The sequence below is a fragment of the Sciurus vulgaris genome (genome assembly GCF_902686455.1).
Source record: "Sciurus vulgaris genome assembly, chromosome: X".
Classification (NCBI taxonomy): domain Eukaryota; kingdom Metazoa; phylum Chordata; class Mammalia; order Rodentia; family Sciuridae; genus Sciurus; species Sciurus vulgaris.
In genome coordinates this window covers 97,700,754-97,728,382 of record NC_136471.1, presented here as the reverse complement: position 1 = coordinate 97,728,382, position 27,629 = coordinate 97,700,754, and the positions used below count along the sequence as shown (strand labels likewise).

The following is a 27,629-nucleotide window of genomic DNA, read 5'->3' as shown; positions in this document are numbered from 1 at the left end:
CATGTGATCTTTTGGTGATTAAGTAAAATTTCATACTGGTTAAATCTGTAATCTAGAAAGTGATTTTGTCCTATATCTGCAACCAGATAGGCACGCGAAGGAGAATGTTACATTAGCTTACTAAGGACCTAGACAAAAACTGGGCATTGAAAGAAGTAATGATTATAGCCACGGGTACTCTGTAGGACCAAGACAAAGAAGCCACGATGAGAAGACAAGCCAAGCATGACCCAAATAGCCTTGAAAAGAGTCCTGGCAACCAGCATGACATACTCCAAGAAGCAGGAGCTTTCTACTCAGTAAAGCAGGTGGTGCTGCAGAGCAGGGAATGAATGAATGAACCTATGATGCTGTGTTTCAATGCCATACAGCAAACAAAGGACATGAGGATGTATGCATGGAGAATACTTCTGGTTTTATCTGAGAACCTGATTATAAATAACACTCTGATGGGAAATTTCTATACAGGTTTGACAAGTTATTCTTCTAGGAGAGGTTTCCTCCCCCACTGGCATTCTCAAGATGGGAAGCTAAATTTAGAGCATCTCTGATGTTCCCCTATATTTTCAAGGAATAAATACATCATGGAATCTGAAACCCGAGGTATATGTGGCAACTATTTAAGCTTTGGAGGTGGCACATTCCCACATTGGGAAGGCTTAATAAAACTAAATTCCACTCTGTAGTCACCCAACTGATAATTCTGTTAAAAGAGGAGGCCAAACTCTATTAACCATATGGTCAAATGGTGAACAAAAACCCAGTATGCAATTCCCTATGAAGCATAGAACTTTCTGGAAGAAACAACCAAACCAAGTCACCTATAAGGTAACTACAAGAAGAGGTGTTCCCAGAAGCTATAGAACACATTGCAAACTAGGGTCAAATGACCTATCATTGGAACAGAAAAGAAGGGAAATGGTCAGGCATTGTAACCACAGTGGGTAGGATTCAGGCCATACCAGTACCACATAGGTATGTGACCACCTGCCTCAGCTCTTTGCTCCTCATTTCTTAACCTCTTTAGGTTCACATTTTCATTAAAAGCATACAATTAAAGATTTCTAAAATGTTTTTCATGCATTCAGTTTTAAAATCACATGTACTCCAGCCAATTCTAGACACAGAAATAATTTATCATCATCACAACAGGTTATAAGCAGCCAAAGCAAGCAGTGGCTACTGCAAAGGCTTAATGCAATCTCCCCCCTAGCAAATTATCAATAGAAGAATGGTTTGGGTTGGCATTTCCCACAGACCCTCAGGAGCTGGCTAAGTAACCTCAGAAGTACCCTGCTAGTTCAGTAATTCTGTGAATCAATGGAAAAATGACAGCAATCAATCTTGGGTTCTGTTTCAAAGTCTTGCTACTGAAGGAAGGACATGAAATAAGTGCATACGAAGCATAGACTTTTAACTCCAAAGTTTGATAAAAAAAAAATAACCCCAATGCTTATATCTGTTCACTGCTATATACCTAGAATAGGGTTTGGCACACAGTGGGACCTGCAAAATTGTTTTTTTTCCCCCTAATATACATTAGGTCTCATCATTAGACAAAAATTCTGCAAAACTAAAAATATGTACCTAGCTGAACTGAGTGGCACACGTCAGTACCAACAACTCGGGAGGTTGAGTCTGGGAGTGCCGGGCCAGCTTGGGCAACACACTAAGACTGCATCTCTTTTTGAAAATATAGAGGGCTAGCTTCAGCAGCACATATACTAAAACTGAAATAATACAAGGAAGAATAGCATGGCCCCTGTGCAAGGATACAGTGTTCCACATTTTTTGCCATACAGGGCAGTGCACATATACAATCCCAGTGGCTCAGGAGGCTAAAGGAGGAGGATCACAAGTTCAAAGCCAGCCTCAGCAACTTAGGCTCTCAGCAACTTAGTGAAACTCTGTCTCAAATTAAAAAAAAAAAACTTAGTGAAACTCTGAGGGGTGGGGATGTGGCACAGTGGTAAAGCATCCCTGGGTTCAATCATCAATACCAAAAAAAAAAAAAAAAAACCAAAAAAACAAAAAAGAAAAATACACACACACGTATGCCTTCAAAAATCTTTGAAAATATATCTTGATACACAAATTAGAAAAGCAATATCAAATCCAACATTTGTTGAGATATTTTTCCTTGGTATAGGTCAGTGAAATTAAACAAGTGAGAGGAAGGCATGCCTTCCATTGTTTACTAGCTACGTGACCTTGGGCAAATGATTTGAATGCCTCTCTTAAGTATCTATGGCTTCATTTCTAAAATAAGGCCAATCATCTCTTCCTCCCAGCGTTATGGTATGAATGCAATGTGGAATACTGTGGCAGAGTTTGGCACACAACAGATGTTCACCAAATTAAACACCCTTGTGAGGATGTGAAAATCTCTCATAGTCTCCTTTGACCTTCACCCTGGATTCCAAATAGAGATTTGTATCATCCATGGTGCAGAGTTTCTTCTCAAAAAGATAAGTCCTTTGCTTACTATTGCAAGAATTTTCTACCCTGAGATCAGACGCCCCAGAGGCGCTTTCTAGCAAAGTGATGTGCTGACTTGTGACTATCTAGGAGTGAGTGGTTAGAGCTGCTTGGTGGGGTCCTCCACCTGGCTCTGAATACGAACCCTCCAGGAACTCAGGTAGTTGGGGACAGAGAAGCATGAGAAATAAAGCAGTGAAGAGTCAGGCAGCTAAACAACAGACCCACCATGAGGAGTGCCAGGGAAGGATGAAGTTCACAGAACTGGGAGAACTTGAAGTCCACCCTATGGAAGCATCCTTCATTGAACTAGTCATTAACTAGTCAATGAAAAGCAGTTCACAGGTGATTTCTCCAAGCTGTGATTGGACAAAAAGCTCAAATAAACCTATAACTAAACTTTCAAAAAAAAATCTAAAATTGACTGGTTACTTTGGCCCAATGCATAACATGGATAAATCAAAATGCTACTAAAAGCCTCCATCTTAAAAGCCAACATGGGTATTTTCTCAATGCAAGTTTAACATTTTTTCTTTAACAAAAAGTCAGGAATGATGTCATCAGAAGGTCAGCACTCACCAAACTAAGCAGAAGCACTGGTCTTTGAGAGGGTGCCTTCCTCAACTTGGCTTTCTTGAAAAGCCACAGGCTACTTCAGTTCCCTGTGTGACTTCAATGATACCACAACCTTTCCAGACTCAGTTTCCCCATCTGTTTAAAAAGAAAGCAGGGAAGGTTGGATGTAGCTGTCAAACAATTTACATCTCTTCTGAATAAAAATCATTATTAATGCCCTCTATGCCAGGTTTATTACCAATCCCACCTATCTTTGAATATGTGCTCCTGAGAAGGGTTAGAGGGAATGGGGTTTAAAAATAACAGAGAATACAGACTTGAAGAAAAAATTTCTGGACACCATGTTCACTCCAAAACCAAACAGCTGACCACAACAGCATCCCTGCTTTCCTTTTAATCATATTGGCCAAAGCTAATTTTAAGAAAGAATAAATTCTACTACTTACAGCCAGGGAACTCTCCTGCTAAGCATATAAAAACACATAAAGTATGGTGTTGAGTCAACTTGCCTCACACTGCAGATGGTGGTGAATGCCATCTTGGGGCAGGGGCTACTCAGGTCATATCAAAAGCCCTGCTCAGCCCAGAACAAGGAGTGTAAGATGCAAAGAATCTAAGACTTAACACTGTTTTTACTGAGCGTGATGATGTGAATCACATATATTTTAATGATATATGCAAGCTGTAATCAAGTTAACATGCCAGCAAACATCAGAGTCTATAACATTCTCAAGTAATAATGCAGGAAAGGTCATGAAAACCAAGTGCAGCCAAGACCAGTCTACTTCAAAAGCACGGGATATGCAGAACAAAGATATTTATCATTAAAACCAAGAGAAAGCCTTAGTATTTATTAAACACTGTACAAATTCCTCCCATAGGCCTTTAACTGGATATTACATGCTCTGGGAGCCCAACATAGCTAGAGAACATCTAACATTTTCTAACTACAAAGGACTGGAGTATACATGAATAGACCCACTAACTAATGAAACATAATGGCCCAAAAAGTGTATAAAAATGACCAGTACAGGAAGGAGAGAACTTGTTACAACAACCTTGTCACATAACCATGTGAAGCACTTTTGGTTTGCAGTGACAAAAATCCTTTAAAGACTGAAGAACTATTACTGTACCTACAGGCTAACAAACACCTCTATAGAGAGTTGATAAATAAAACTAACTAGAAATCAGAGGATCTGTAGTAACATACCAAGTATCTGTAAAGTCAAGGTCCATCTCTCAATATTTCTAGGGGGAGCATGAACCTTCTTTTCTCACTCCAACTCATTTCTGAGACCCTTAACACTGCATAAAATGTCTGACTGATACCATTTTCAAAAGATTGTCCTAAAAAGCACAAAGCAAGTGCAAGAACTAAAAAAAAAATTTTCCACTTACTGTAAGAGAAGAAATGTACAAAGGGAACCAAACCGTTATTGAAAATGCTTAATGATACACTCTAGTTGTTAAAATAAAATGGAAGTTCTGGAAACATGATTGCAACCCAGGTAAACATTAACACAAAAACTATCTCTTGGGCTGGGGATATAGCTCAGTTCATCAAAAGCTTGCCTGTCAAGTACAAGGCCCTGGGTTCAATCCCCAGCACCACAAAAAAAAAAAAAAAAAAAAAAAAAATCGAGTCTCTGATGAACATAGATATAAAAGTTCTAGAAATATATGGCTAAATAAGCAAATTATTTCTTCCATTTCCTTCAGAATATGTTCACATTACTCTCACAGCTCAGTTCTCAAGATGTAATGTGATCTAGTACATTGTGGGAATGGATTCATTTGGAAAGTCTCCTTTCGTTCATAGGCTTCAAAAAATGCTTGCTTCCTGTGTTCCAGGTGAGGCCATATTTATAATTAGTAGTTTATATAAGATTTACTTGCATGCTTCTCATGTGATTAAACACTGGCAGGGTCAGTTCTGGTGTGAGAAGCAGCAGCAATATGCTCAGTTGTGCAAAAACCTACAATGATCAGCCTTGGTCTTTTGTTATTAGCTCCCCAAGGTTCCAGTTAAGTTCCAAGTATCTTAATAGTAGCTAACAGTCACAAATGTATAACTAATGTCACACATGAATCTTTCTGTCAGCAAAGAGGGCACCAGGTAGGAAGAAACAAAGTCCCCTGTGGCCCTGCTGGGCCACCTGGGGGGCCAGGAAATGGAAGAAGATAGAAGAAGGAGCCTAATAGTAAGTGAGAAACCAGAAAGATTAATTTCTCTACTTTCCAAGGTTGCCTTTAAGATAAATATTTCTATTTTATGTCAGTTTTGACTTTCAAGTAACTTTACCTATGCATATAGGTAAAGACAGAAAGTAAAATGGACTGAGAAGATGGGGACAGCCTAAATGCACTGTACTTGGAAAAGCAACATATTTGTATCTTCCGGTCAAGAAAAGCATTCTGGGAGAGCAGGCATGAGGGAGTCCAGAGGCCCCTGCAGTGTGACCATTTCAATAGCTCCAAGGACTATTGGCATTTTGAAGTCAGGACACATTCATCTTTCCCTCATGCCAACATCAACCTGGTAGCAAGTTTTCTAAAAGAGTGGTCAGTCAATACTGGCCAAGGCCGTTCCCAGGTCATTTTTCTTTTTCATACAGCATCACTGCGTTGATTGAAGTTGATTTGGGAAGGTGGGTGTGGAACAGCGATACAGGAAAACATTATATCCTCTGGAAATTCCAGGCCTTTCCGCCGATTTCAGGTACACCAGAGGTCACAGTAGCCATTACACTCAAGAGGCTTAAATAAGGCAAAAAGGAATATCCTGGGGAACACAGCCACAAAACAGTAAACTCTAACCTGTGCTGCTCTAATTTGTTATTCTAATCGCTCAAATAACATAGATTATTACCTGGGACAACAAACCCTGGAAGTTGTTTGAGGACCAAAATTCATCTATAAACACATTTTATGTACAAGGTAGCAAAAAGTTTAGAACACTTAGAATCAATGGTTCAAACTATTACTAGATTAAATAACCAGGCCCTGGCTGGAGTCGTGGCTCAGTGGCATAGACCTTGCCTAGTATATGTGAGGCACTGGGTCTGGTTCTCAGCACTGCATACAAATAAATAAAAATTAAAAATAGATCCATTGACAACTAAAAAAAATTAAAATAAATAAATAGCCAGGCCCAGTGGCACACACCTATAATCCCAGGGGCTTGGAGGCTGAGGCAGGAGAACTGTGAGTTCAAAGCCAGCCTCAGCAATTTAGTGAGGTGCTAAGCAAATCACTGAGACCCTGTCTCTAAATAAAATACAAAATAAGGCTGGGGATGTGGCTCAGTGGCCCTGAGTTCAATACCTGTTACTAAAACCAAATAAACAAAAAAACTGGATGAGTACACGTGATGGTTAAATTTGGCGAATATTTTTAAATCATTCACTGGTATTGAAGAAATTAATATGGGAAGCAGAGGGATGAAGTTGCTAAGACTGGTCTCAAATTTGCAATCCCCCTGCCTCATCCTCTGGAATCACTAGGATCATAGGAATGCACCACTGTACTGAGCAAAGACATTGACTTTTAAAGAAGAAAATTTCTGGTTTATTAGGCAGTGCCATTCTAAATTTATCATTCATATATTTTAAAGTCATTACTCTTTTATACTTTTATTATACTTATTTTTTATGTGGTGCTGAGGATCAAACCCAGTGCCTCACACATGCTAGGCAAGCTCTCTAACACTAAGCTACAACTACAGCCCCTTATCACTCATTTTTAAATTCAGTTACTAGAAGGGGAGGGAAAAGGGAGATAGTGGGGAATGAAAATGACCAAATTATGTTTTGTGCACGTATGAATGCATAACAACAAATCCCACTAATGCTTAACAATAATGCACCAATATAAAAAATTGAAAAATTAAAATTCAGTTACTATCCTAATAAAAAATGTTGGCAAAATGAGGTTTACTTTTCAATTGCTTTGTAATTTGTTGTCTGTTTTTCCCACGTGCAAGTGTGCATGGGACTACTGTCCAACAGGAAAAACATATAGTTCAATTCGCTTTTAGGTAACAAGAGAAAACAGTCCAAGATTCATTCCTGCCTCTTTTTAGAACAAGTAAAACTGACTTACATACTTATTTATTTATATAGCTATTTGTAAGTATTTATATACTTACTTATTTGTAAGTAAAACTTACAAATATAAAATATCTATGTTAAAAGATGGGATATGTATGCATGCGAAAAACTAGATAAATATTTCAAGATCTAAATCTCATTTCAAGGCAAGCCTAGTGGTGCATACATATAATCCCAGCAAAAGGGGAGGCTAACAAAGGAGGATTAAAAGTTGGAGGCTAGCCTCAGCAATTTCACGAGGACCTAAACAACTAAGTGAGACACTGTTTCCAGAAAAAGGTTGGGGATGTAGCTCAGTGGTAAAGTGCCCCAGGTCCAATCCCTAGTACCAAACAATAAATTTCTTGGTACTGTATTTTGAAATATATTTTACAACAGTCACAATCCCTAGATAATAATTCTTAGTAAACACTCTTTTATCTGAGAAGAACTTTCTCAGATTTAGAGCCAAAGAGAACATGACCAAAAGCACTATGGAATATTGTATAGAATCCTGGACCAGAAAAGGAACCTAAATGGAAAAACTGGTGAAATACAAATAAAATCTGGAGGTTCGTTAACACTTTGGTACCAATGTTAATTTCATGATCTTAATAAATATATACACCACGGTAAGAAATGAAGCTAGGCAAAGGGTATATGGAAAACCTCTACTTTTGTATAACCCTTCTTTTTATTGGAAAATCAATTTCAAATAAAGTTTTAAAAGATTAACATTATTTGAGAAAGAAAATCAATTGTTATATGTAAGGTTGAGAACCTAAATCATTTACTATAGTATTAGTAAAATGATTCCACTAGATGGCACTCTGTTTTCTTTGATGACCAGAGATACCTCTTGACATTTATCATCTACCACCTGATAGGTTTTTTTCTTGAGTTTATTTTATAGCTCCATTGGGAACCATTTCTTTATCTAATAGACTATGATTTCACTTTCACTGTATAAAATAGTATTTGTATTACTTTCTTGAACAAGCTTGTTTTAGGATTCAAGCTTCATTATCATTCCAGAATATTACGATTTATGAATACAGTCATTCAACACATTAACCCCTCACTCTGTGCTACCATTCTGTCTCCAGTCTGAAGAAACTCATTCCCCTTCATGTGAAACCTTTCCATCTTCCTACACACTTGAAAACTGCAAACAATCCAGAAAGAAAGTTTGGGGCAAGAAGATGCTTTCCCTATTGCTTTTACCGCCCTGATGATGCTGGATACCCCGTGATCTCCACTGTTCAAATAAAGGATTGGCTAGTCAACAATAATTTCTAGATTTCTTTTATAATCTGTCAGAAATAAAAACCTAGGTTCTTTTTAAGTTAAAACCAAACAACCAGCCAGACGGGGTAGTAGTAATCCCAGTGACTTGGGAGGTTAAGGCAAGTGGATTCCATGTTCAAGGCCAGCCTCAGCAATTTAGTGAGACCCTGTCTCAAAATAAAAACTAAAAAGGGTTGCGGTGCAGCTCAGGATAGAGCACTTGTTTGGTATGCATGAGGCCCCAGGTTCAATCCCTAGAACCACCAAAAATTTAAAAATTAATTAATAAATTAATAAATGAGAATCTACAAGTTCTTTGGCTTCCACATTCCAACCACATGTATCTATAGCATTTCCTGGCCAATGACCTCCTTATAATACATTCTTATCATTCATGCTCCTCAACTCACCACCAATCCCTGCTAAAAATAAACAAAAACGTCTAATAGATCAGCTGCACAATGGTGCATTGAACATACCTGTAATCCCAGCAACTCAGGAGGCTGAGGCAGGAGGAACACAGTTTGAGGCCAGCCTCAGCAACTTAGCAAGACCCTGTCTCAAAATAAGAAAAAAAATTTTAATAAAGAATTGGGGATATACCTCAGAGGCAGAGTATTACTAGTTTCAATCCCTAGTAGGACTAAATATTAAAACTTAACAACACATTATTCCAAGTTCCATTCAACAGTGAAGTTTCATTAATATACTCGAAACACTGCTAATAACAAACAAACAAAAAAAAATAATGAAAAACAGAGCTTATAGTTGAGTTGTAGAGAAGTTGCCTAGCATGCAGGAGGCCCTGGGATACATCCCCACCACCACAAAAAATAAAATAGCAGCAAAAAAACAAAGAAAACTATTCAAGTGTTTTTATGTCAAAACAAAAATATTCATGCTGTTTACTAAATTATTTCCAAATTTTGAAATTTTGATGAGATTAGAACATATTCAATTTTTAGATTTTCACAGAATAAGCCCTCATAGTACTTCAGAAGGAAGGAGAAATAGTGATTCTGCATATGAGAGACAATGTCTAGAATTATGTGGCCCTAGCCAAAACTGGAATAAAAACAGGAGATACCCTCAATTTAGGAGGGAAGTGGTCAAGTAAGGGCCTGAGGCAATTCTTAAACCAAATGTCTGCAGAAATCACTGATTCATTTTTCATTCTCATATTAGCAACAAAACCTCTTAAGAGTAAAAACAGAATGAATCAAACAACAATGCCCTATGTAAATTTATGATTACACAAATGGTATGCCTTTACGCCATGTACAGAGAAACAACATGTATCCCATTTGTTTACAATTAAAATAAATAAATAAATAAATTGTGCTGCAATAAAAAAAAGAGTAAAAACCAACGGTGAGAAAGGATTTTTAAAAAAATAATTTGCTGTAGTTATGAAAACAAAATTGTCTTTTCCAAAATATAACACCAAACTTCACAGTATGGTTTATATGCAGTTCTAACATTCAGCTAAATTTACCACTGATTTTCAAAGAACTGTATTAAGTGGATTTGCTCTCAGCACCTCTAACTCTGCACAATGTGTCTGTTAAATTTAAGATAAAAGTACTTACATTACCTCCAACTTTAAAAACAAGATATATTTTATCATACTGAAACTGAAATTAAACTGAGGGAAATTCATCATACATGCTTTGATAAGAATTACTTCATTTTTTTCTAAATCATTACATTTCTTTCATTAAATTTAAGTTTTTCTCTAATTTCTCGTGTATGAGAGCACTACAAAGATTATTATATTTGACTAAGTAAAACTACCAAAACCCTATGCTTCAAAAGCATTATAAATAAGCTAATAACCAAATATGTGATTCCCCAGCACTACAAAAGAAAAACAATTAAATATAAATGAAAATTTGGGGAAAGTATCTTTTTAAAACATAATATAAAACAAGTTTAATAACACTGATATACAAAGAACTCTTATCAATAGAAACACAAGATACTTAAAAACAAAAACGGTGAGTTCCATAGAAATATATACCATTAGATTTATTCATAACAAACCCAGATTATTTATCAGCTTTCCTATGGTCTCAATTTTATTTAAATAAGTACTTCATTCAATTGTTTAAGACCTTCAGATAATATCTTCACCCAAAAAACCTAAGGCTTTGTGTTCCTTATTCATGACTTTCGAGCTCATATGCTTTGAGATCATTTTCGTATTTATCACATTAAAATGGGAAAATAACTATCCAGTCTTACTCAAATAAATATATCTTGGGATTGTTTTCTAATTATGGAAATGCATACATCTGTAAAGAAAAACATTTAGCAATGATTCAAGTTCCTGAAAATCTTAAATGAGGGGAAAACAAAACTGAACGGAAACAATGAAAAAGAAACTCAAAGACTTTATCAAAGATTTGAATACCCAGTCATGTCCTAGTACACTAACTTTACTATCTTTATCAAGACCAAAATCATAAATGACATTATAATCCGCAAGACAAAACTAGAAAAATTCATTTTTAATGTATGATTCACTAAGTTATTTTTCTTGGAATCTGCTACGTGCCAGGTCCTGGGTTAGGTGGGTGCCAATTTTACAATCATGTGGTGCTCTTAGGAGTACAAGTCTAATGGGGAGAAGAGATCAGTCAATAATCATTATCAATAAAAATAAGATAGATGCAATGCTAGGAAAAGACAATAAATACCCTTAACTGGACTAGAGTCAGACTGAGCTAGGAAAAAGGGAGTTTTAGAGAAATTTACGTTCAAAAATATTTTCAACAAAGATGAAAGCAAGGAGTCACATTCTTAAGAATTCTAAAGGAGACAGAACTTTCTAGAGGTGACTGGAATTATTTTTGAATCTCCTAAACGGAATCCTTACTTGTGACCCAACAATTCAGCTGCCTTTTGTATTAAACCAACCTTTAAATAGCTCCCCTTCTACTTATATCCCTTCTAAATTCACTATTGTTACTCATTATGAGTTCACTGATATTAGTCAGCACAAGTTGGTTAGTCACAATTTTTTTTAAAAACCAACCCCCTCCCTTTCTGGTTTTCCTTTCCTTTTGGTATTTTGCAACATTTGAGAAGATGAGTAACTATACCCAAGAAATTCTGCTGGGCTTTTCTTGTTTGTTTATGCTCTAAACAGTGACTATTACTCCATTAATAATAAAAGGAGGAGGACTCTTCATGGTAACATTGCTTCCCATGGAAAGGAGACACCTGGGTTTTAGGGAGTTACCTTTGGACTAAAAAGTTGATTACAGGGCTGGGGAAATAGCTCAGTTGGTAAAGTGCTTCCCTTGCAAGCACAAGGCCCTGGGTTCAATGCCCAGCACCAGGGGGAAAAAAAAAAAAAAAGTTGATTATACATGTTTTGTTTGCTCTTTGGTTCTTTTAAACTTATTTAGCTATAGCTTACAAAATCAAATTTTTTATCTCTTTATTCAAATAATGGCTACCTAGGAACTGTCCTACCTTCTGGCCAAAAGGTTGGCTTTCAAAATTAGGTCAGTGAGGCCCTTCAGAATCAGTTCCTTTCTGTCAAGACTTCCCCAAATCACCCACTTGCTGGCCTGAAAAAAAAGCCTCCTTGATGTGAACAATCCACAGGGACCTTTGAAAGTTCCCCTTCCCCTCTGTCCATCCACTTATAGCTACCACAAAACAGATGGTATGGTAGAAACGGAAATGGAAAACTCCACGAACCAGCATAACTGGCAGTCACTCCCTGTTCTCTGGAGTCACACTGAAATCCTCATCCTATCATGCAGCCACATCTCCTCTCTCAAACTGCTCCTCCTGGAGGTAGCATCCTTAAGGTTAGCTGTTATACTGAGTACCTGACATTTGTATGCATGCAAAGCCAAATCTCCCACTTCCCTACTTCCTTAAAGCAGGACATCAGAGACCCAGAACAAATCTTGTCCTCCCATCTTGGGTTCTTTTTCCATCATTCAGCCAGCCTGGCATAGCAGTAGAGCAACACTTATAACAAACCATGCACAAAAGGATTCCTGAGGAACAAGGAATAAGTAAAAATTAACACTTTTCCTAATGCTTCACTATTTTCCTAATGATCAAACATGCTCTTAATATTAAGGCAATTTGGCATTTCATAGAGGCCATTTAATTCCACGTAGACACATGCCACCATGAATTGCCATGGAATGGTCTATCTGGTTTTGTAGAATGGCTATGTTGAATTAAAGGAGGGGTTCTGCTTGGTATTAAATATTGTATAACAATATTTCTGTTTCTCCTTCAATTTTGTAAGAAAAGAGTAGGGGCTGAAGGCCTGGCTCAGTGGCACCTGCCTACCACAATTGAGGTCCTGGGTTCAGTCCCCGGCACCTCCATGGGAAAATAGAGAAAATGGAAGAAACTGGTTGCCAACATGCAAATAGCAAAAGCCAGAAGTCGCCTTTTAGCCAGTCCGTCATGTATGGATCCTGGAATATACCTTCACCAATTAGCTGCTAAATATTTTTTCTCTCCTACGTGGAGAGAAGAGGGAGAAAAGAGCATGCCAAGACAGAGACCAGGAGCATATGAGAATGAACCACGTTAGAACATGATCTTTCCGATATCCCAGTATCAGTCTATCATTCTAACTACCTAACAAACTGTACTTCTGAAATATAGAAATTCTGTAACTAGTATGTGCAAGTCCCAGGATTCAAACCCTAGCACTACAGGAAGAGTAGCTCAGTGGCAGAGTGCTTGCCTAGCACGTGTGAGGATCAGACCCAGTGCCACATAAAAATAAAGGCATTATGTCCACACAACTACAAAAAAAAACCTTTTTAAAAAAAAAGAGAAAAATTTAACTAGATACAAGTTTGATTCTGTTTTTAAAAAATGACAGTTTGGTTTCATAAAATCTGACAGAATGATAAAAATACAGCATTCCAAATACATAAATCTTAATGAAGCTCACTTAAGATTTCTGCATCCATTGTATGTAAATTTTACTTCAAAAGAAAAGCTGTAAAATAACATATTGCAGAAGCATTTAGAGGACAAAAATATTTTATTTTTATGTTTGGTGCTGGGAGTTGATCCTTAAGCATGCTAAACATAAATTCTACCACTGAGCTACACCCCTAGCCTGGTAAAGTGGGTTTTTTATTGCCATCAGAAAATGAGATATGTTAATGGATGGCTAGATGGATAACTACATATTTAGACATTTGCTAAAGCAAATATATTAAAATGCTAGTCATCTAGATGGTAAATATATTTGTCTTCATTCTAAAATTCTTTCAACTTTGCCACAGACTTTTCATTAAATGTTGAGAAAAAACATGATAAACTTAATTTTAAAGTCACTCACATAGGCAAAAACTTGATAAGCATCGCTTTTTTAAGATACTTCTGGAGCCAGGTGGAGGTGCACACCTGAAATCCCAGCCACATGGGAGGCCAATGCAGGAGGATCCCAACTTTTGGATACCAGCCTTAACAGTTTAGCAACACCCTGTGGAAAATAAAATTCAAAGGGCTAAAGATGTGGCTCATTGGTATAGTGCTTGCACAGCATGCTCAAGGGACTACAGAACAAAAATTATTCTGGCCTCCAAAATGGCATCACCAAATAGGGAGTTGCTGGCTTCTACCTGCTTTCTAAAGGGATCCCTCATGTTGGGGGGGTAAGATCCATCATGGCTTTCACCTGACTCCCACCTGAGAATCAGCTGATTATCCTGTCAATTAATTGTCAGGGCTTCAGGGTGTTCCCCAGCACTCATGAGAGGCAGGACCAATTCAGCTGTCACTGCCACAGAATGGTATACCTGGATTGACTGCATACCATTCTCAGCTCCATGACTGAAGTATTCAAGGATCTGGGGTCACCAGGAAGCCACTGTCCACAGTATGCAAATACTTCCCCAGACCCTTTAGGTGTTGTCTGTCAGCTCTGGCACTTCTTAAAGCTTTTCCCTTCCCCTTGTCCACTCAGCAGCACCCTGCCTTGCCTTCCTAGGAAGACATCAAAGAAGAAGCAGAGAAAGGCCAGGCATCTCCTTGCTCTAGCTCTTGAGCCCAGGTGGGAGGGAGGCATTTTCAGTGCTAGAAATGGAAACCACAAGATATGAAATCTCAAACCACAGAGAGGTCCTGGCAACCTGCGAAGCACAATAAGAGGGACTCCTACCATCTGCGGCTATTCATACTTATCCCAGAATCATAAAAGCGACAGAGAGGGTGAAAAATCTTATTCTCACAGCTTGTACCTGCCAAAGACAGGCAACTGCTGACACTGAGGTACCTGTGAGAACAGGGACCCCTTCATTTTGCTCAGAGGAAATAAAGTCAAGAAAAAGTGAAAGTAACACTCAGTGAATCCAATTCTTCCCCACCACGTGTTCTTTCAATTCAAACCTTTCTCTCTAGGTTCTCTGGAAAACACTTCTTAAGACTACAGCCAAACCACAGAGCATACTGATTGTGTGGTTTTGCTGGGCTACTTCAGCTCTGAGTTGGGGCTAGAATCCATATAGAAGATGATCTGTGAAAAAACCCAGAGTCCACTGGGAAAACCCATTACTAAACCCTAATGATCTCATAGGTCATCCATCTTTTTCAAGCTGCAAAAACCCCATTCCCGCCCTGTCCCTATATCCCCTTATCTCACCCCTCCAGACATTCTAGTAAAGCCCAGACAACTTTAGGAGAAAAGGCCACCTTTTATCTTCCTCTGCAGCGACCACTTGAGTACATGCTTTCATCTGTCCCCAAAAGGGACTGGAATTGTAAAAGGGAACCAAATGGGGTATATGAAGACGGGGGGGTGTGTACCTAAACCACTTAACACTAGGATTTCAGTTGAGGAAATTCCATATTTTACATATCACAAATAAAAATTTCATTTCTTAGCATATGTGACCAGTTTTGATGTTTTCTATGGTGTTTTACTTCCCAAGAAAAGCTTTTATGAGAACACTTTACAAAAGGACACATGACCTTCACAGATGAATGAATAAAGAATATGTGATGTATTTATACACAATGGAGTAGTATTCAGCCTTAAAAAGAAATACTGCATGACTCCATTTATATGAGGCATCTAAAGGAGTCTGACTCACGGAAACGGAAAGGAGAATTGTGTTTGACAAGGGCTGAGGGAAGGCGTAAAGGGAAGAGTTGTTCCAAGTATACACTTTCAGTTTTGCAATATGAAAAGGTCGTAGAGATATGCAGCACAATGTGCATATCATTAACATTACTGTACTATACACTTGAAAATGGTTAAGATGGCAAATTGTATGTTATGTGTGTTTTTACCACAACAAACACACATACAGCTGGGGAGATAGCTCAGTTGGTAAAGTGCTTGCCTTACAAGCACAGGCCCTGGGTTCGATACCCAGCACCACAAAAAAAATAAATAAAAATAAAAAATAAATAAACATACACACACACACACACACACACACACACAGCACTTTCATTCTACATTTTGGATACTCTAAACCTCCAATTGGATAGTCTGGTATTTTAAAAACTGAAACAAATGTTGGGTTGATTTTTCTTTTTGAAAATGAAGCCCCCCCATGTCAAATTGCTCTGAAGACTCAAAACAGAATAATTACAAAGTGCTCAAAACCATTCCTTGGGACAAACTTTGTCATTTTAAGCATGCATGACATTTTCATAGCAGGAAGGATCCTGACATTCTTCTCAAATGGTATGCGTGGTATGCCGAATTGGCTTCTAAATCAAATGAGGCTGCTGATATGTAGTCTTTTAGCAAAAGAAGGATATATCACAAGACAGTCTTGCAGGCTGAACACTGTGGCTATTATAACAAAGGCAGCAAAATGAATCATTCATGCGAGAGGGAGTGAGACCACAAGTATTAGCAGCTACCGGCTGGGTTTTTCAATAGTTCCCCCTCCACCAAACCTCTCTTTACTTTCTCATTACTCTAAACATGGTATCCCTCAGAAATGTAAAAGTTACTCTAAGGAGACAACATTTGTAATAATAATAAAGTTAAGCTGACAGAGCAAAAAGGCAGAGCAAACTTATTCACCCAACCCTCCTTTCGGAAAACACTAAACCCAAAGGAAACTGCACATTTTCTCAAGCTCAGGATTTCAACTTTCCCCCATAAAAATTATTATATATAAGGGAATACATTAGAATGCCCAAGACTATTTCTCCTGTAACAGAAATGTGATGAATTTTGTATCAATGTGATACAGTGAACATTTCTGTACCTTGGCCTGAGAGATTAAAAAACAAGTACTATATAACTGAATTTCCAAATAGCTCATGACTCCTTGGCTTTGGGGATCTGTGATTCAGGTAAGTGAAATCATGAACAAGATAGTAAACATATTTGCTTAGTTTCTCTGTGATTTGCATATTCCTCCACAAATTGTAGCCTATTGAAAAATCAAAACAAAAGTAACAGTGCCTAGGAAGACTATGGGCAGTTCCTGGCAGGGGTCTAGGGAATCAAAGAGTAAAGAGACCAAACAGTACAAAAAGACCGAAACAGAAACAGTACAAAACGACCAAAACAGCCCAAGCTGGAATCAGCCAACTCTCCAAAGTCCCCAAATTCACATGCTGTTAAGCAGAGCAGGGGCTTCAGCTGTGAGGTATGCAAAGGCCTAGCTCTCACCTTCTCATCCCTCCTTAACCAAAGGCCCTCTTTTTCTCTTCCCCCGACTGGTTCTGTCTAGTTATACATAACATTAAGATTCATTATGACACAATTATATAAGCATGGAATATAATTTGTTCTAATTCGGTTCCCAGCAGTTCCCTTTCCCTTCCCTCCTCCTTCCCCACGTCCCTTCCCTCTACTCCTTCCAATATTTACTTATAGTTTTTTTTTGTACTTAGTGTCTTGTGGATGTACATGATGTTGAGATTCACTGTAGTGTATTCATATGTACATAGGAAAGTTAGGTCAGATTCATCCCACTGTCTTTCCCTATCCCATCTCCTTCAATGCAGTGATCTTTCTTCAATTCTTTTATCCTCCCCCTTATTTTGAATTAGCTGTGCATATCAGAGAAAACATTCAACCTTTGACTTTGGAGGACTGGCTTATTTCACTTAGCATGATAACTCTTCAGTTCCATCCATTTGCTGGCAAATGCCATGTCGTTCTTCTTTATGGCTCAGTAATACTCCATTGCGTATATATGTGCATACATACACACACACACCACATTTTCTTTATTCACTCATTCATTGAAAATGGCCTTCTTGCTCATGCTTCATGGCCCATCTGCTCTTGGTGTTGCTACTCTTTTAATAGGAAGCAAAGACCTTCCAGGATAGAGCTGCAGTTCAGTGAAAGAGCATATGCTTAGCATGCATAAAGTCCTCAGTTTAGTCCCAAGGAAGAGGATGATGGTGTCAACTGGGCCCCTGGAAAGTCTTAGAGGCCAGACACTACTGCTCCCACTGGCCAGTCTGTCCCTTTCCATCTTATGGGCAGTACCAGGCTCCTGACAGCAGCCATGATGTACCATGTATGCATTGCTTATACCAGATACTGCAGAGTGTGGCCTCAGGGTGGGTTGGAGGTTAATTGGACCAGAGCCATCTAGGGTCTTCAACCCAAAGGTTCAAACTCAGCACCAAAGTAGACACCAGGGTCTGCTTGAACCAGCTCTCTCATATCCTTATCCCAATTTAAATAAAGAAACAGAAGCACATTTAACCACTCTGAGAATGATCTGGTCCCTCTAGCTTTCTAGTGATCTGACACTCATGTAGAGCCTCACTATAAATAGTTCCAGAATTAGAATCAGCATCTGTACCTACAAGCTCCGAAGAGAGAATGGAGGCTTTGAAAGAGTGCCCTGCAGAACATTACTTATATCTAAGAGGTCTGGAAGAGGCACACTGTGCACATAAAAAGGCTTAGGGACAATTCCTACTATTCATAGCCAGCACTCCCTACCTGAGAAAAAAAGTCCTGAGGTTAAAAAAAAAATGGAGAAAGGATTAAGGTAATAACAACTTCCCATTACTGCATAAGTAATGTGCAACCCCAGATTTCCACAATTAAAATTTGGAGAATTCATAGTTTATCTAAGGGATAACTTATGCTTAATTTTTTTAAATTGACGGGGGAAAAAAAATCAATGGACTTATGCATTTATCAAATACAACATGATGTTCTGAAGTACACACACTGCAGAATGGTTTAATATAGCTAAATAACAAATGTGCTATCCCATAGCTATCATTTTTGTGGGGACATCCACTCTTTTTGCATTAAGAATAGTGTCACTCACCACAGTCATAATGCTATATAATAGATTTTTAAATGTATTGCTCACCCAACTGTAATTATGTACCTTTTGATCAATAACTCAACAATCCCCCTTTTCCCAGTAACCTCCAGTCTACTCTCTACTGCAGTGAGGTGAACTTTTTCATGGTGGGTGATTTGAGGCATACAGACCTCACCTCCAAGCCAATTCTGAATATGGTCATTCAACCTACTCATCTTCTCTTCCCTGTTCACCTCCCCGAGACAGCCAAATGCTACCATGAGAAAAAGGAAAGAAACAATAACACAAGAGGGACAAGAGTAGCATGGTTAAGCTTCAGCCAGAGATAATGGGGACAGATATTTTTAAAAGAAGCACATAGAAAAAACAGAGAAGGGGAAGGCGGGTGAGGTCGCTGTAGCAGGGACTATATTATAGAGAGGGGATAAATATGGGTACACGAGAGACCTTGTCCTGAAAAAGAGCTCAAACGTTTTATGGGCAATCCTACTTACAACCTGCCTTTTCTCGCAAAACCATCAACAGCATGTAACACGGTAGAGCTATTTTTTTGGCACTGCTGGGTAATCAAACCCAATGGGGATTTTTCTCTCAGTCCTCAAAATTGGTCACCCTAAGAATACTTTTGAGGTTAACTAAAAATCCTACCAGCACATGCTAAATAATCACTGTTTTGTATTTATCTTCAAATCCCTTTCTATCCCCACTTTTTGTTAGCCGTGCAGGCAAGACCCATTCCCAGCTTAAATCCAGTTCTTCATCACCACTGGGTCTCCACCCACTCCACTGACAGTAATGGAAGAAAAACACCCACAAACCGCTCCTTCTATTTATGGCCACAAACCTGAAGTGGGCCCCCAGTGCAGTCACTGAACCAAAACCCAGATTCTCCCCATTGCCTACTTCATACCCATTGCTCTCCACTCTCATCTCTAATGTCTCTTCCCCATATTTACTATCAATAATATCAGCTTGCTGGTTGAACTTCCTTACCAGTTTCAATCCTAAAAGATTTTCCACCAGGAACCATCACATCTGTCCGCCCAGCCACACATATGCCTGTACCACTCAAGACAGGCCAGTTTATACTGTAACAACAGGTACAACAACCCTCAGTGGCCTAACAAAACCAATGCCACTATATGTTTGCATTAGCTTTCCCCCACTATGACAAAATACCTGAAACAGTCAACTTAAGAAGAGGAAAGTTTTGTTTTGGCTCATGGTTTCACCAGTCAGTTGGCTCCATTGCTTTTGGGTCTGTGGTAAAATAGAACATCATCATGGGACCACATGGCAGAGGAAGCGGTTCACCTCACCACAGGTGGGAAGGAAAGAGACAGAGAGAAATGGCCAGGGTCCCACACAATCCCCCTCAAGGGCACATGCCCAATGACTTAAGTTCCTCCAAATAGGCACTACCTCCTCAGGGTTTCATCACATCCAAATAATTCCAAGCCTTTAACACATGGGCCTTTGGAAGGCACGAATCAAAACCATACCAATGTTCATCATGATCAGCTGAGGTCTGTGCTCTATGTAAACTTTATTCAGGGATGCAAGTTGATAAGCAGTCAATTTCTAGAACATCACCAGTCAACACAGCAGAACGGGAAATAACTTTTTTTTTCCACACTGACCAAGGCTACAGCTCAGAAGTGATGTATGCCACTTTACACAAATCACTGGCCCCAATGGGTGTCCTATCTCCTATCAGGCTGAGCTCTGAATATATTTGACATTAGTGCTAATGACTTCTGATTCTTAACTCTAACTTCTCTCCAATGAATATACCGAACTCCTAGTTAAGGTCAATCCACCATATGCTAGATTCTTCTTACCTCCTCAAAGACATTAGTCTATGTTTTTCTCCTCTATTTCCTGATTCACAAATATTTCTCTTGACTGGATCATTCTTAGCATATAAACATCATTACAATGACTTAATTTCTCCTACCTTAAAAAATGGACATAGAACCTTGCCCTTATGTCCCCTTCACCCTACAGCTCCATTTTTGTTCCAATCTATAGTAAATCTCCTTCAATAGCACTGCTATACTAATTCCCTTCCCCCCACTCTTGAACTCACTCCATAAAGGGTGTCCCTTCCCACCATCCCTTCACCACCACAGTGTGTGTTTCAAGACATCCCATGAGACTGGTGTGATTTCAACCGCCTGTTATTCCAATAACTCAAGGAGAATATATCAGGTTGATTCCAAGTTCGAGGCTAGCCTGAGCAATTTAGCGATGCCCTAAGAAACTTAGTGAGAACTTCTATCAAAATAAAAAATGAAAAAGGGTCTGGGGATGTACCTTAGTGGTTAAGTGCCCCTGGGTTCAACTCCTGGTACCAAAAAGAAAAAAAAATCTCCTACAACCTTCTTAAAATTTCTGGCCTTATCATACCCGAACTGTCAGCCTTATTTTTCCCTTCTTGAAATATTTCTCACATTTGACTCCAAGACAATCCATTCTCTTGGTTCTCCTCCTACTTTCCTGGACACAGCTGTTCAGTCTTATTTATCCCTTCTGTGTTCCTTTACTATCAAGTAGAGTGTTCCCGGGCTCAGGGCTCAGACCACTCCTTTGCTTGGCTGCACTCCCTTGCCTTGTGACTTCATCCAAGCTCATGATTTTGAATGCCATCTATGCACTGATGGCTCCTACAGGCCTACCTTCAGCCTGGAAGGCCACAATGACAAATACTCAGTTATCCAATCGAGTATGCAAAATCACTACTTAGATGTAATACAAATTTTATTAAGGAAAGGATGGCTCAACCTGGAAGTTAGTCCAAGCCCTGGTTTGAGAAGTGAAAAACCCACTACTCTGAGAAATAAACTAATCTTCCAAAGATTAGAAAGAACAGAGAACTCTGACCCACCAGATTCTTTCAACCACCTCTCTAAACTAATTAAAAGTCTAATACTATTAAGCACTCCAAACATAAAAATAAAGGGGAAGAAAGTAAAATAATTAGCAAGTTAAAATAATTAACACACTTACGTGTTAAAGAAGTAATCCATAAAACCCTAAGAGAATAATAGGAGAGGACAACTTTACCTCTTGGTTTATGGAGTTTTCAGGTCACTGTAGTACAGAATCAACTCCATTTTCAAGACCTTCCATCCACAGCCTCAACAGCAGAAATTGATATTCACAGAGTAGTTGGTCTGGGTCTCTGGAGCTGGTCAGTTGGTGAGAAGACTTCAAAGACCTGCAGCTTACCTCAAGAGTGAGGCTTCTCTAGCAGGGCTGCAGAATGATCACCTCATTCCTGAGATATTTCCACTTTTATTTTATCTATTTTATTTCCCAGCAGCATGATAAGGAGAGTTCCACAGCAAGAGACACATCTCCTTGTTTAAATCCAGATGGACAATCTATTAAGAATTTGAAGACTAGCCAGGCTTGGCAGCACCTGCCTGTAATCCCAGCAACTCAGGAGGCTTAGGCACAAGAATCACAAGTTCCAGGCCAGGCTGGGTAATCTATTGAGTATCAAAATAAAAACAAAAGCTGGGCACAGTGGCACATGCCTGTAATCCCAGCAGCTCGGGAGGCTGAAACAGGGGGTTTGCAAGTTCGAAGCCAGCCTCAGCAAAAGCAAGGTACTAAGCAACTCAGTGAAACCCTGTCTCTAAATAAAATACAAAAAAGGTCTAGGGATGTGGCTCAGTGGCCAAGTGTCCCAAGTTCAATCCCTGGTAACGGCACCCCCCCCTCCCCCCAAAAAAAAATGGCTGAGGATGTAGCTTAGTGGTAAAGCACCTCTGGGTTCTAACCCCAGTACTGCCACCAAAAAACAAAAAATTCAAGTCTGATGGGGGCGGGGAAGTAAAGTTCAGTTAATATGCCTAAGCAAAGATCATCCAGGGTTATCACTAGAAAACAACTTGGATCATTTTAAGTTGGGAATCACATTTCTAAATGAGCTACAGTACTATAGCATAGGCATTTATATACTGATTCACGATAAATATAATTCTCAACAAATGAAGTCACAAAAGTGTAAGTGCAATATACTTTAATAATCTTGCCCTATACTTTTTTTTTTTTTTTTTTTGGTGGTGCTGGGGATTGAACCCAGGGCCTTGTGCTTGCTAGGCAGGCACTCTACCTACTGAGCTAGATCCCCAATCCCCTATACTTCTTTGTATGAAAACATGAAGTAACTGGATCAGATCACTTTTAATAGCATCCTCCTCTAATTCATACACAGGAGTAGAAGCAACCTCATTCTGAAAAGCAATGACTTGGATAGGAACTAGGATATTCTAATGGTCTATTAATGTAAAACAATTTAGAGATGAGGCACGACACACAGAAAGTCAACCTGGACCATAATGAATATTAAACTAGAGCTGTGACAAGGTGTTCCTCCAAGATCAGCATTAATATATCTCACCTCTGTGTATAAAGAATGGAATAAATACCTAAGGAATAAATACAATTGTCCCTCAGTTTCTGCAAAGGATTGATTCCAGGATCACTATGGATACCAAAATCCTGGGTGCTCAACTCCCTTATATAAAATAACATAAGTATTTGCATAGAACCAACCTATACCCCCCTGTATACTTTAAATCACCTGTAGATTACTTATGATGCAAGATACAATATAAATACCATATACTTGTTGTATTATATTGTTTAGGAGGAAGAAAAAGAAACAAAACACATGTTCAATACTGGCACAATTTGCTTTCTGAATATCTTCAATCCTCTGTTGGGTGAATTTGCAGACTTGGAGCCCTTGAATACAGAGAACAAACCCTATAAAAACCTAAAGGCAAATTAAAGCTAAAATATTATAGGAACTTCTCATTTCAGTAAAGATGGACAAGATAAATGGAACCACCATTTCTACTAAAAATAATTGAAGAGGCTGAGCAAAGTAGAAGAAAACTCTGCATGCACATGTGTGTGCACATGTGTGTGTTTGTAGTACTGAGTCTGAACCAGGGTATTCATCTGCTAAGCTGCATTGCCAGTCTAAGGTCTCACTAAGTTGCTGAGGCCGTCCTCAAACTTGTGATCCTCCTACCTCAGACTCCTTACAGGTGTGTGACACCACACCCAGGTAAGAAAACATTTAAAATTATCAAAGATCTATTAAGATGGTGAAGAACAACTGAGTACCAAGCCTGAAAGTGAATGGGAGAGTACACATGGGGCTGTTCTGGACAGGGGGATGTTTACTGATGCCCCAGGAAATTAAGAAGGTAAAGGTTATTTCTGATGGTCTCTGGGAGAGGAAAAAAGAAACTGAGGCTAATCCAAAGTAAATCACCTCATTTGCAAATTAAAAAAAAACTTGGTATATACCCAAAGGAGTTAAAATCAGCACGCTAAAGTGATGCAGCCATATCACAATTAACAACAGGTAAGCTCTGGAACCAACTGAGGTGCCCATCAACAAATGACTGGATAAGAAAATTATGGTATATATACACAATGGAGTATTAACTCAGCCATAAAGAAGAAATGACTTTATGACATTTGCCAGTATATGGATGGATCTATAGACTATCGTGCTAAGTGAAATAAGCCAATCCCAAAAGAACAAAGGTTGAATGTTTTCTTTGATATGTGAATGCTAACCCATAACGAGGTGTGGGGAAGGGAAAGAACATAAGTTCAGTGGATTAGAAAAAGGGGAATGAAGGGAAGGGAGGGAAATAGGAAAAGACAGTGAAATGTATCCGACATAACTTTCCAATGTTCATATATGAATACACCATTGTGAATCTCACCATCATGTATATTCACATGACTGGGGTCCTAATTAGAATAAGATATACTACATGTTTGCATAAATGTCAAAAGAGACTTTACAGGGCTAGGGAGATAACTCAGGCGGTAGAGTGCTTGCTTTGTAAGCACAAGGCCCTGGGTTCAATCCCCAGCACCCCCCCCCAAAAAAAAAAGAGACTTTACTGTCATGTGTAACTAAAAGTAACAATTTTTTTAAAAAACCTCTGTGAAACAAAATAAACAACCCTCATATGGTCTTACAGCCAGGATTCAATTCATCTAGGGGACTCTGATGACTTAGATTAAGATGGTTCCACAAAGTTAGTACCTTCAGGCATCTGACCAGAGGAAACAAAGACATTCTCTAGAGCCATAAGGCATCATAATCTTTCAAACACAGTATCAAGACACAAAGATAACCATTTATGAAAAATAAAACAATAAGCAAGAGAAAGCAGAAGACATAATTCTCAAAGTCTCAAAATATTAGAAATGGCAAAACTGGAATATAAGATAATTGTGTTTAATATGTGCAAGGAGCTAAAGCCCAAATTTAAAAACTGAACTAGAAACTATTCTTTTTAAAGACAGACTTTAAAAGGAGAAAATATCAATCCTAGACCTGAAAGCAAAATTTTCAAAAACACAGAAATTCAATGGATAAATAATAAACTAGTGAACTAAAAGATAAGTAACGATAAGAAAAGGTATTCAGGACAAATTAGGGCTGCAGATAAAGCCCAGTGGTAGAACATTTGGCCTAATACGTGTGAGGTCCTGGGTTAGTCCCCAGTACCAAAAATGAAAACATTTTCTTCCTTCCCAGAAAGAATTACAGATAAGTATAAGGTTGTACAAAAGGGAAGAGAACAGAAGTTAGCAAGTTAGTCTCCAATGACAGGCCACAGTAATCCACACTTCCCTGTATTCATGTCTTTGTCCCCTTAACTCTGGGTTAGCACTAACTAAAAGCTTTGGTTAGATTGAACTAAAGGAATGGAGTAGCAGGTGGAGTGGTACACATGACCTGGGGGGCTGAGGTAGGAAGACTGCAAATCTAAGACCAGCCTCAGCAACCTAGCAAGACCTTGTCTCAGAACAAAAATAAAGGAGCTGGGGGTGTACCTCAGTTGGTAGAGTGTTTGCCTCGTAAGCACGAGGCCCTGGGTTCAAACCCCAGCACTGCAAAAAATAAAAATAAAAAGGACTGGGGCTATATAGCTCAGTATGAAAGTGCCCCTGGGTTCAATCTCAGGACCACAAAAAAAAAAAAAACAAAAAACAAAAAACAAATGCCAGGTGTGGTGGTGGTACAGAATTTGAGACTGGCCTGGGCAATACAGAAAAACCTCATCTTGCGGGGCGGGGGGGGGGGGGGGGGGGCGGACTCCAAAAGTCCTCAACAGAATAGTGGCAAACTAAATTCAACAGCACATGTAAAAGTTCACATACCACAATCAAGTGGGACTGTCTCCCCAAGAGCCAAGAGTGGCTCCATATACCTAAATCAATACAACTGATACACCATGTTAACAGAATAAAGGACAAACTTATGATCAGCCAGGTGCAGTGGTATACATCTATAATCCCAGCAACTCAGGAGGCTGAGGCAGAAGGATCCCAAGTTTAAGGACAGCCCAGCAACACAGAAAGACCCTGTTTCAAAATAAAAATTTTAAAAAGGGCTGGGGATGTAGCTCAGTGGTAGGCAACCCCTGGGTTCAATCCCCCGTACAAAAAAAGAAAAAAACCCAAAAAGGAATGGAGCACAAGTGACACTGTGTCATTTATAAGCTCATGTCTTTACAAAAAATAAGAGCTTCCCCTTTTCTGGGAGCCCTTTTGGGAACCCTGAAGGAAAGATCACGTGGGGAAGCCATGATGAGAGGTCATATGGATAAAAGACTTCTGAGGCTGAGATATCCTGCTAACTTTACTGATACCACCCTTCCAGTCATCCCCATCAAGGGCACCAGACACTTAAGTAACAGCATCTTCCACATTTAAATCCCAGATGCCTTCTGATGCAGCTTCATGACAGATCCCAAACAACACAAGAATCATCATCCAGTTGAGCTATAGTCTATCCACAGAAAACAGGAGACATAAAGAAATTCATGTTTTCTGTCACTCACTCTTGAAGTGGTAAGTATATAGTAATAAATGACCACAACAGGAGATGCAGAGGGCACACCAAGACCGTTTAACATGAATTTGAGTCCCAGAGATAGAGGAATGAGAAGATAGGCTAGAAACAGTATGAAAACAAAATGGCTGCCAAGTTCTCAACATTCATTAGACATTTTTACATGCAATGAACCCTACTAACTAACTCCACAAGGGAAAAGTAAAAAGAAATTCATTGTAAAGGTATAACCCTAAAAGGACAGAAAACTAGAGATGCAAATACAACTTTTAAAGTAGCCAGAGAAAAAAGGCAAATTCCATTCAAAGTACCAAAATTGAGACTGATAGCTAACTTACCAAAAGGGAAATTACTGAAGCCAGAAGACAATGATATTCCCAAGTGCTGACAGGATTGGCCAACCTAAACTTCTATACCCAGTGAACAAATCCATCACAAAGGATGAAGGTGAGAAAGAAATTTTTCAGACAAACAAAAATAGTGGTTTAAAATATGAAGATAACTAATTTAGAAAAATCATTTTGAGGAAAATATCTTTGGTTAAAGGTAATTTCCTTTATAGTTAGATAGGAAGAGTTCTAGTGATCTACTTCAAAGTAAGGTGGCTATTGTTAATAATGTATATTTCAAAACAGCTAGAAGAGAAAGATTTGAATATTCTTAAGACAAAGAAACAAATATTTTAAGGTTATGAATAAGTAAATTACCCTGATTTGCTCATTATGAAAAGTACATAAATCAAAACTTTTATACCCTATAAATATGTACAATTCCTATGTGTCAGTCAAAACTAAAATTAAGAAAATGAAAATAAAAGACAACAGAGGACTACTAGAAAGACAGGTAGTCTCTCTCCATGACACTAAAGATACGAATTATAGAGTCAGAAATTTAGATTTCAATTTTAGTTCACCGTTTTATCACACTGCAGTCTTGACAGTGCTTCAGTCTAGTTTTCTCCACTGCAAAATAAGGATTTGACCTAACGCATGCAGCTGAAAAAGGACATAGCCAAAATGT

The 27,629-nt window shown here is 38.7% G+C and overlaps 1 long non-coding RNA gene across 4 annotated transcripts in view; it reads right to left on the bottom strand.

Annotated features, from left to right (window-relative positions):
* LOC306651005 overlaps nt 1-27,629 on the bottom strand; it is a 99,383-nt gene that overhangs the window by 48,473 nt on the left and 23,281 nt on the right. For 3 of the 4 annotated variants that reach the window (XR_013761077.1, XR_013761079.1, XR_013761080.1), the window contains 2 exons: nt 8,912-8,987; nt 3,058-3,189 (listed from right to left, as the gene is read on the bottom strand). This is a non-coding gene — a long non-coding RNA (uncharacterized lncRNA). Of the gene's footprint in view, nt 1-3,057; nt 3,190-8,911; nt 8,992-27,629 lie in introns of all 4 variants that reach the window. The other variant, XR_013761078.1, reaches the window with a different exon arrangement.